This window comes from Clarias gariepinus, chromosome 13 (genome assembly GCF_024256425.1).
Source record: "Clarias gariepinus isolate MV-2021 ecotype Netherlands chromosome 13, CGAR_prim_01v2, whole genome shotgun sequence".
In the NCBI taxonomy this organism is placed as follows: domain Eukaryota; kingdom Metazoa; phylum Chordata; class Actinopteri; order Siluriformes; family Clariidae; genus Clarias; species Clarias gariepinus.
The window spans coordinates 22,575,316-22,585,203 of record NC_071112.1 but is presented as its reverse complement, the minus strand read 5'-3'; the positions used below and the strand labels follow the sequence as shown (position 1 = coordinate 22,585,203).

Genomic DNA, 9,888 nt, shown 5'->3' with positions numbered 1-9,888 from the left:
CTGGATCCGGCTGGGCTTAAAGCCAAAAAAACGTCTGCAGTACTCTGGTGTCACTCAATCCTTGAACGCTTTCTGAATATCATGTACAGAAAATGATTTTTTGACTGCAACTGCCTTCTGCAACAGTTTTCTATTGGGTTTAGATCCTGGGCAATGACTTCTGAAGCTGAATAATATTGTCACATCATTGTTTATCGCTAGTTTTCAGTTAATAAGCACAACTCTTCAGCTAGATAGGCTAGAACTAAGCAGTGAAATCACCTGTTTTGTGCACATGGGGAAATGGTAGTACATGGCATCTGTTGTCTCAATACTTTTGGCCCACCACTGTAGTTAATCCATTATCACTTTGATTCATGGGTTCCTACTCGTTCCCGGGGGAATGAGCTTTTGCACCTAAGGTGACCGATGTAACAGCACTTGGTCCTTGTGTCTGTCCAGATGGCGCTCCTCCTCACCCATAACCTCTGCTCAAACCGATAAGGATCTAAAGCTTCAACATTCACTGTGTCAATACCACTGTGCTCTTAGCCCTGCCACTAATTAGCTGTGTCAAGTTTTTTTTTTTTTTTTTCATCTCACCATAACTCAGCGTAATTGCTTTTGTATAGCCTCGCTGCCTTCAGAGCCCAATGTTTGCTGTCACAACCTACTTCTAAACTAGATTTCTTATTAATAGGCATTGAAGGTGGCTGGAAATAGTGATCGAGATAAGAAGCTTTCCCAGATGTCTTTTAAAAGGAAGACTAGACCGTTATCTCTTATCTGAGCTTGTTGGCATTTGTTTTTTTCTTTCAACACCATCCGACTGTGACATCAGATCAGGAACACAACTGCTAACTTTTCTCAGAAATACCAGAACAATTTGCACCAGGTTGACTAAACAGATCACAGCTTTTTCAATATTTACCATACGCGATGGCGTAGTGGAACAAACCCTGGATAAAATGGGAGGGGTTGCGTCAGGAAGGGCATTCAGCATAAAATCCGTGCCAAGTTGTGTGCTGATCGAATGGTTCGTCTGGTGACCCGCCTGCTGACGTATCAACAATATGTCAGCACTGTCTCCTCGATCCTCACAAGTGTGGGGGTTTGACTGTCTAGATTTAAACATTCTCCCTGTGCTTGGTGGGTTTCCTTTGTGTCCATAAACAAGCATTTTGGGTTGACTGGCATTTCCAAATTAAGTGTGCGTGTGAATGCTTGCAGGTTGACATAGGTTGGGGTCCTCAGTATGTAATTTGCCCTAGAGCAATGACAGCTGGCGTGAAATCATACGTCGGCACTTATCGGCCGTTTTGATGGATGGGTTTCGATATTTCATCTTCTGTTGGCTGCTCCCGTTAGGGGTCATCACAAAGGACCATTTGTCTTTATCTAACTCTGTCTACCACATCTTCCTTTGTCACTCAAACCTCCTGCATGTCCTCCCTTACCACATCAATAAACCTACTCTTTGGCCTTTCTTCTTTACCTCCTGACTGGCAGCTCCGTCTCTAACATTCAATGCTATGCATTCTATGCATCCTATGCCAGGAGTCTTAGAGCATGAATAGGGTCCCAATCCATCGCAGGTCATATACACATGCACATTCATACACTACGGAAAATTTGGCAACACCAATTAGTCTTTGGACTGTGGGAGGAAGCACAGCACCCTAAGGAAACCTACTAAACACTGGGAGAACATCATGCAGGTCGGACTCAAACGCGGATCCTGTAGGTATGAGGGGACAGTGCTAAACACTAAACCACCGTGCCACCTGCTTTGGACACTCAATCATTGTCCAAATTGCTTTATTTTGTATACTGAAGCCTATCCTAGTAGACTTAGGGCACAAGGCAGGGTACACCCTGGACGAGGTGCCAATCCATCAGAGAGCACTAACACATTCACACACTACAGGCAATTTGGGAACGCCAATTAGCTTAGGCGGGAATCGAACCCGGATCCTGGAGGTGCAAGGCGACTGCTTTGGACAGTTGTTACAGTGTTACAGATGTAACACACACACACACACATCGTCCTCCTACTGATCCTGATCTTCATGCCCCGTCTCTCCATTGCGTCCTTAATTCCATTTATCACGGAGTGTTTCTTTAAAGAGTGTGACCTCCACTGACGAACATCGGGCACTCGGGTTGACATTGTTCCATCAACCAGTCAAGAAATTGAAAGCATTCTCATGGTGATTATTACTAATATAATGACTTGAGCTTGTGTGCTTTGTAAAGCAGGCGAACCAGTCAGGCGTTGTTTTGTGTTTAGTTTGGAAACTTAAAAACAGGCCTGTGTGGAAAAGGCTCAGGTGTGAGAGGAGAGTCGCAGTGTTTATGACACAGTGTTTAGTACCTCTCTATATCTCTTCTTCACACACACATATGAGGCGTGAAACCGCTGCTGTGCCCAAACAGTGCTGTTTGAGGTCTGCCTCTAATCTGGCACTTCATACACCTTGGTTGTAGAGTCTCATGAGGGATCATTAGAGTCTCTCTCTCTCTCTGTCTTTCTGATCGGCGTTGAGAAAACTAACCCGAGAGCCATGGGAGGTGTATTGTATTGTTAAGAGCTCCACGCCTGCTAACTTTGATTCGTTAACAACGCACTGAAAAACCGAACAACTCTTTAATATTTCGTCGCGACACACACCGGGATATATTCCCGCTCAAAAACCCGGAACACTTTAAGTAGTTCGTAGAGAAATGACCAAGCTTTTTTTTATCGAACAGTCAGGACTCAGTCGTAGCATTCATGAGCTAGCATAGCCGCCAGGAATACGGGCTCAGCTCGGGGTGTTCTCGATATGTTGAAGGAGAAATACGCGAAATAAAAACGCTTCACGTCGTTTTGTTCCCCCTGACCAGGTTGACGAGGGTTATTATGAACCCAGGCCTTGCTTGAACAACAGGATAGGTAGAAATAGAGAGAGGAGAGAGAGAGAGAGCGCACTCCTGCTAGCTCGCTCCGGCTAAGTGTTGGTGTTACACTGCGCTGTTTTAACCCACACAGCGTAGACCATCTGTATAAATCCCTGTTCATACACAACACCATTAGCTTCATTCCCCACTCAAACAAAACAACACACACACCACAAGGAGAGTGAGTACAGAGAGAGAGAAAGTGTGTGTGGAGATACTCCTCCGAAAGCTTGCTCCTACCTAACATGGTCGCTCCCATCTCCCGACACCGCGGAGAGGAAGGAGGTGGCATTCCCGAAGATCTCCCTTTATTATTCCCAGTAAATCCCTCTCCCGGTCAGACTCAGGACAGTCCAGGCGGTACAGAGGCGCGATTAATCCGCACTAAATCTCATCCACGATCGGTTTGGATTTATTAACACAGAATTTTCGGTATGCGTGTAATCCGAGCCCGACTCCCTCCCCTCTCATTCCAGTCGGTAATGGCGACCGATGGATCTCTCTCTCTCCCTCTCTCTCTCTCTCTCTCACACACACACACACACACACACACACTCACTCTCTCTCTCTCTCTCTCTCTCACACACACACACACACCCGCACAGAGCAACTTTCCCATTTTTGCTCGGCAGTGGCGCGTGCTCATAGTTACCTTAAACAACAATTAATTACTAACAGACTAATAATGATATTATTATTTAAACCTATTTTTACTATTTAAATATTATTTTTTAAATGTTTAACTGTATGATAGTTATTGATGTGTTTGTATAATAATAATAATAATATATTGAATTAGGTTGTTTGTACATTGATTATCGAACATCACAATAAACAGTAATAAAATGTAACAATTAATTATATAATCAATAAATAATATTCTGTAATAATAATAATATTAATAATAAAAATAATAATAATAATAATAATACTGTATTACATTTATTTGTTTGTACATTAATTATCAAGAATGACAATAAACAGTAATTAGAGAAAAAATATTTATATAAAAAAATTGGCAATTAATAACACATTAATAAATAAATAATATTCTGTATTATACAAAACAGAATGAAGTATATATATATATATATATATATATATATATATATGGGGAGGAGTGTTTTGTATCACCCGTGGTTAATTTAGTTGAGTAAAAAATGTATTCTATTATAAGTCTATTATAAGTCTTATTATGCTCATAGTAATTGATGTTGTTTGAGGCAGCCAGGTGAAATAGAGCCTAAACAGTCAAAAAGGAAAATGTGTTTTCTCCAATACAGGCTAAAGTACATACAGTACATACAAATAAATACCAACAAACCTCGTATCAAATATTTCATAGTTGCCTACTTTTCATCCAGGTGTTCAAACACAGGAAATAGCTCATGAGCACAGGAAGACACAGCACATATTCACATCATCAGCTGTTCACCAAAATCATTTATTTTCACATTCAAAAATCCTGTTTATTTTGTGAAACGTTACCTGTTTGTGCAATACATTTTTTGGATGCACTAGTCTTCTTCTGTGTGTTTCTTGTCAAAGCATGTGTTACTAAATTTAACGGTGGAAGCCACAGTCCTATTGTCCCTTAAGCTTATTTGGGTGTGGGCTCAGCTGTCTCTCTGCCATTCAAATTCATTACACAACGGCCTGAGCAGAACACGACACCCTGTCCTGTTTACACCATCCAGGTCTGTATGCAAGGTTCAACTGTGCCAATACCCTTTAATCTTGAGACTTCTTTTTGTAATTTCATTGTCGTCAAATATATGAATAAATGTTTGATATCACAGCTTTCTGGCAATGAGACATAACCATTTAGTTAAAGATTAAGAGGTGGTTCTTGTGGTGTCTTTTGGCATTTTGCCATCACCCATTATGAGCAAGAACAAGCAGCTAGAGTTTGAGCTCAAAGGTTTTAATATACTGAAACAATGCCAGTTCTTTGTACTACAAGGGACCTCCGGGTAATCTTTAATGTAATTTATTGATTTATGGGTTCAATTGTAGTATGCAAACTCATTAACTGGCTAATGTGAGTAAAAAGTATTTCATTGTCACTTTAGTTATGTGGACATGGCACATTATTTTTCCAGCAGTTTAGTCTCATTTCCTGCATCGTTCTGCCCTTTTGTTGTGTATACTGTAAGAAATGCTAGCTAACTCATCAACATTTTAACCCTTTTAACTAGGTAAACCTATGGTATGTTTAACATTCGAAACCAAAAGCATGAATTTATACTATATACACAATTCATTCACAATATTTACTGTACTGAGTTGCACTATAACATGGTTATTACTGATGTCGTAACAGTTCAGTAATGTGTCCTAAAAAAAACATCTGTGGACAAAAATAGTTTTTGCTCTTCAGTATCTCATTTACAACTATACAACCTTTTATCTGGTTCCTGCAAGTACACTATGGTGGCATTTTCCCTGTCTTGACAACCGCCCTTTCTGTCAGTGTAACTTTCCATGCAACTTTCCGAACACTTTTAACATTAACTTTACTTTCTTCTTTACTCTACAGCTAATTTATTTTGCACAAAATTATTCCTCTGCAAAAGTATGGAATGTATTGTGGCACTGGACCGTAAACATCATAGCAAACAAAGAACATAAACAGGCTCCAGTGGGTAAAATTCTGTGTTGCATAATGTGTAGGTTATCAAACATTCACAGCCTTATTCAACCTCTTATCATAGCCTTTACAACAATATGCAAAATATGGAGTTTCCCACTGCCAGTAAACAGCAATAACAGTGCTCTGCTGTTAGCATAAAAACATGTTTTTTATTCTAAGTACAGTACAACAGTCTTAGTTATTATTTCAGAACAAAGACTTTTATTTTTTTGTAATTTGGAAAGAAATGAGAAAGAATCCCTGAATAGATTGGAATTTGAATATAAAGTCGATGTCATTTAAAAAATACATGGTACATTATGTAGCCTAAAGTTTGTACTGTATACACCAGATTTTGGAACGTCCCCAAACTGTTGCCACAAAGTTGGAGTCACACACGTCTGTATGCTACAGCAGACTTGGTTCGCCAAGGTAAGAGTAAAAGACCTTAGGTGGCCTGCACAGAGTGCTGACCTCAACCGCACTGAACACCTTTAGGACAAATTGGAACACCCACTCACTCATTGTCTGCAGCTGAATGAGCAAAAATCCCCAAAGAAAAAAAAAATTTCCCCCCACTGCTGAATGTGGGGGAAAGCTTTTCCAGAAGAGTGGAATGGAATTTACATTTTTATTGCTCTAAAAAATTAATAAGAATGAACATTTAATGATAACATTTGACTAATATAATAATCATAGTTGGCGGCATGGTGGTGTAGTGGTTAGCACTGACGTCTTGCACCTTTAGGGTCTGGGTTCGATTCCAGTCTCTGTGTGCATGGAGTTTGTATGTTCTCCCCATGTTTGGTGGGTTTCCTCCGGGTACTTTGGTTTCCTCCCACCATCCAAAGACATTTGCCTGTAGTGTGTGAATGAATGTGTGAGTGAGTGTATGTTTGTGTGCCCAGCAATGGATTGGCACCCTGTCCAATCCATTGCTGTCCAATCCATGAGTGAGTGAACTTTTAAAGATAAAATTTGATTAATATAGTGATTACAGTTCTAATATACTGTGAGTATTTCCACACTGTAAAGTTCACAGTACTTACATTAAAAATATATATAAACTTTCTGAAAAGAATCAGATATGTTACTTATGGACTTTCCATACATTAAGTTGATTGGACCAAGATTTGGTCATGACATAAAAACTTGTACTGTCTCATTCTCCAAAAAATCAATAAACTTGAACAATAAATAGCTCTTGGCTCATTTTGCTAACTAAAGCATGCAACATTAATTAACATATTTATTAATTAATAAATTATGTGGTCTAACAAACCTTAAGCTGGTTAGCTTTATATCACCTTGTGCTTCTTTGATATCCTGCTTTACGCTCCACTCTCCATTACCAAGACTTATTTATCTCCCTATTAGACCAAATCTTCAGGCCCCCCTTTTTTTCTCTGATGTTGATTCATGGTCAGGTGTACTGAAATGCCATCCTGAGCAACCCCTGGTGTATAAACCCTTTTCGCTAGACCGGTATAATTATCCCACATAGCGCACATAGCTGAGCAATTTTCTGACCTTTCAAATTGCCAATTATTTAATTGAGGTCATCTTTCTGGACATTGAGTGTCAGGGAGATATGTGCTCTAAATGAAGTTCCCCTGAACGCTTAACCCTGCCTGTTCACTAGCAATCAAGTATTGGCGACTGCTTTAGCTGATCTAATAGAAAGCCATAATCAGAGTTCAGTGTATGTATATTATGGTTAGGAAGGAACGGGGTGGGGAGTGGGGGGGATGTGTTAGACTGGCCTTCTAACCCACCTACCCCCATGCATGCTTACATCTCTCCCTCCAGTCGCCTGATCATGCAGGGCAATTGGAACCAGCTGCTGCTATTTATCCTAGGCAGCACCACAGCTGCACTGCCATGGGGCCAGGGATGGGGAGACATGAGCTACGGATTGAACCACACACTCTTATAGCGAATAATATGCATAATGTAAACTACTACTAGCACACTTGCACTAAAGTGCCATTTCAGACATAGCCTGTGACAGCACGCATCCCATCTGGCAGATGTTCAACTGAATCAAATCAAATGCGCTTTTCAACTCTATGGTGTCGGGCATGAAGATTCACTTCTGGGTTTAAGAGTCAAAAGTTCTTTTTTTTTTTGCAAGAGGGTGTGGATCTCCAGCTGTTTCGAAAAAGGAAAGTCCTGCTAAAATTTACAACTCCTTACAATTCTCCTGATGGATCTATTTTGCCTTTAGGAATGCAGGAAGTGGCTTTCAAAACAATAGCAATTTTTTCTTTTTTGTCTGCAGTTCATGTGAGCAGAGAGCAGCTGAAACGAAACAAAGCCTAAGTCAATTTGAAATGACTTTGGAAAAACAAATAAAAACTGTGTGATTCAGAGATTTGCAGCACGTATAGCTTAGTGCTTTAGCTATCAAATATTCATAAGGATCTATTTTAAGCATGCTTATACTGTAGCAGATCCTAAACACCACAGCTCCGGTAGTGACACTTGCACCAAATCTAATCAATAATGCATATTATCTGCAACATGATACATGTGGAAACCATTTTAGATTCGTTTGAGAGTTCCGGTGCAAATTGAATTCCTGTTCACTCAATAAATATGAAATATACTACGAAAATGTAGTTTTATAATTACTTCCTTGATGACCTTTCTGACAGCATGCTGTGTGTGGTGCTTAGATGTATCACACACAGATTGCACTGTTGACTCCGCCATAAAACAGAATGACTCATTTGTGGCGTGTATCTGTATGCTCTGTCTCGGCATACACTTTGTGATCCTTTTCCTTATGTATTGAGAAACAGAAAATGTGCTATAGCTCTTCATCACTGTGCTTCAAATTCATTTAACATAATCATCCTCTGGTCTGTCTTGTGCAACCTAAACCCCTGATGTAATTATTGATTTTCTCCCCACAGCCTCCTGAAGCAGGAACTCTCTCTCTATCTATTATATGCTTTACTCACTTTTTCCTGGGCAAAAGCTTTACTCAAAAGCTGAGTCACGTCACGTTTCAAAACCCTCAACCATGAAGGAACATAATTACTTGGAAGTGAACATTTTAAATAGGGACTGGAACACATAGACAGTACTAGGTAAACCCTTCATGTTCTATCAGTAGGTTCATCCTGAGAAACGTACATTTTATTGGACGCATAAACAAAATGAAACACATCATAATCATATCATGCCCTTACACCTACAGCACTAACCTGAAAACCAAAGATTTCCTGAACTGCATATGATTTATGCCTCAACATGTCCAGACAAGTATAGTGACACAGCACATCCCATGCAGAAGCATCCTGCGAGAGATCAATTCAACAGGCTAGATATACTGTACAGCTCAATACCTACTGTACATTAAATGTTATATTGTACTACAGTCAAAGTTTTAAAAAAAAGCTTTTGAAATAATTATATGATCCTGAAAAAGTAAAGGGTTTTGTATGAAATAATGATATTACCTAAAATGTAAAATACTGTACCTAAAACAGGCCTATGATGTTTCTTTTCAACTAAGTCTTTAACATGTTTAAAATGTGTTGGAGATCCAAAAGACACATAGCATCAATCAATTGTTTTAAAAAAAAAACAGTAAAAAACAGGGGAAAAAAAGTAAAATAGTATGATGTATAGTATGTTAAATATTAATATAATACAAAATGTATTGTGTAAATATTATATAGTGATTTATACAGCGAGGCAAAAAAGTATTTAGTCAGCCACCAATTGTGCAAGTTCTCCCACTAAAACAGATGAGAGAAGCCTCAGAAAAAAAACCCCAGCAAATCACATTTTAAGGATTTATTTGCAAATTATGGTGGAAAATAAGTATTTGGTCAATAACAAAATTTAATCTATACTTTGTTATATACCCTTTGTCGGCAATGACAGAAGTCAAATGTTTTCTGTAAGTCTTTACAAGGTTTTCACACACTGTTGCTGGTATTTTGACCCATTCCTCCATGCAGATCTCCTCTAGAGCAGTGATGTTTTGGGGCTGTCACTGGGTAACACTGACTTTCAGCTCCCTCCGAAGATTTTCTATGGGGTTGAGATCTGGAGACTGGCTAGGCCACTACAGGACCTTAAAATGCTTCTTACGAAGCCATTCCTTCGTTGTCCCGATGGTGTGTTTGGGATCATTGTCATGCTGAAAGACCCAGCCACGTTTCATCTTTAATGCCTTTGCTGATAAAAGAAGGTTTTATAACTTAAAATCTCACGATACATGGCCCCATTCATTCTTTCCTTTACACGGATCAGTCGTCCTGGTCCCTTTGCAGAAAAACAGCCCCAAAGCATGATGTTTCCACCCCCATGCTTTACTGTAG

At 39.5% G+C, this 9,888-nt stretch overlaps 1 protein-coding gene across 1 annotated transcript in view; it reads right to left on the bottom strand.

The window, feature by feature from the left end:
* Positions 1-3,406, bottom strand: part of arhgap5 (Rho GTPase activating protein 5) — a 46,528-nt gene extending 43,122 nt beyond the window's left edge. The window contains exon 1 of the mRNA XM_053509502.1: positions 3,160-3,406. The gene's annotated coding sequence lies outside the window, so the exon portion shown is untranslated. The remainder of the gene's footprint in view (positions 1-3,159) is intronic.
* Between the last annotated feature and the right edge of the window lie 6,482 nt (positions 3,407-9,888).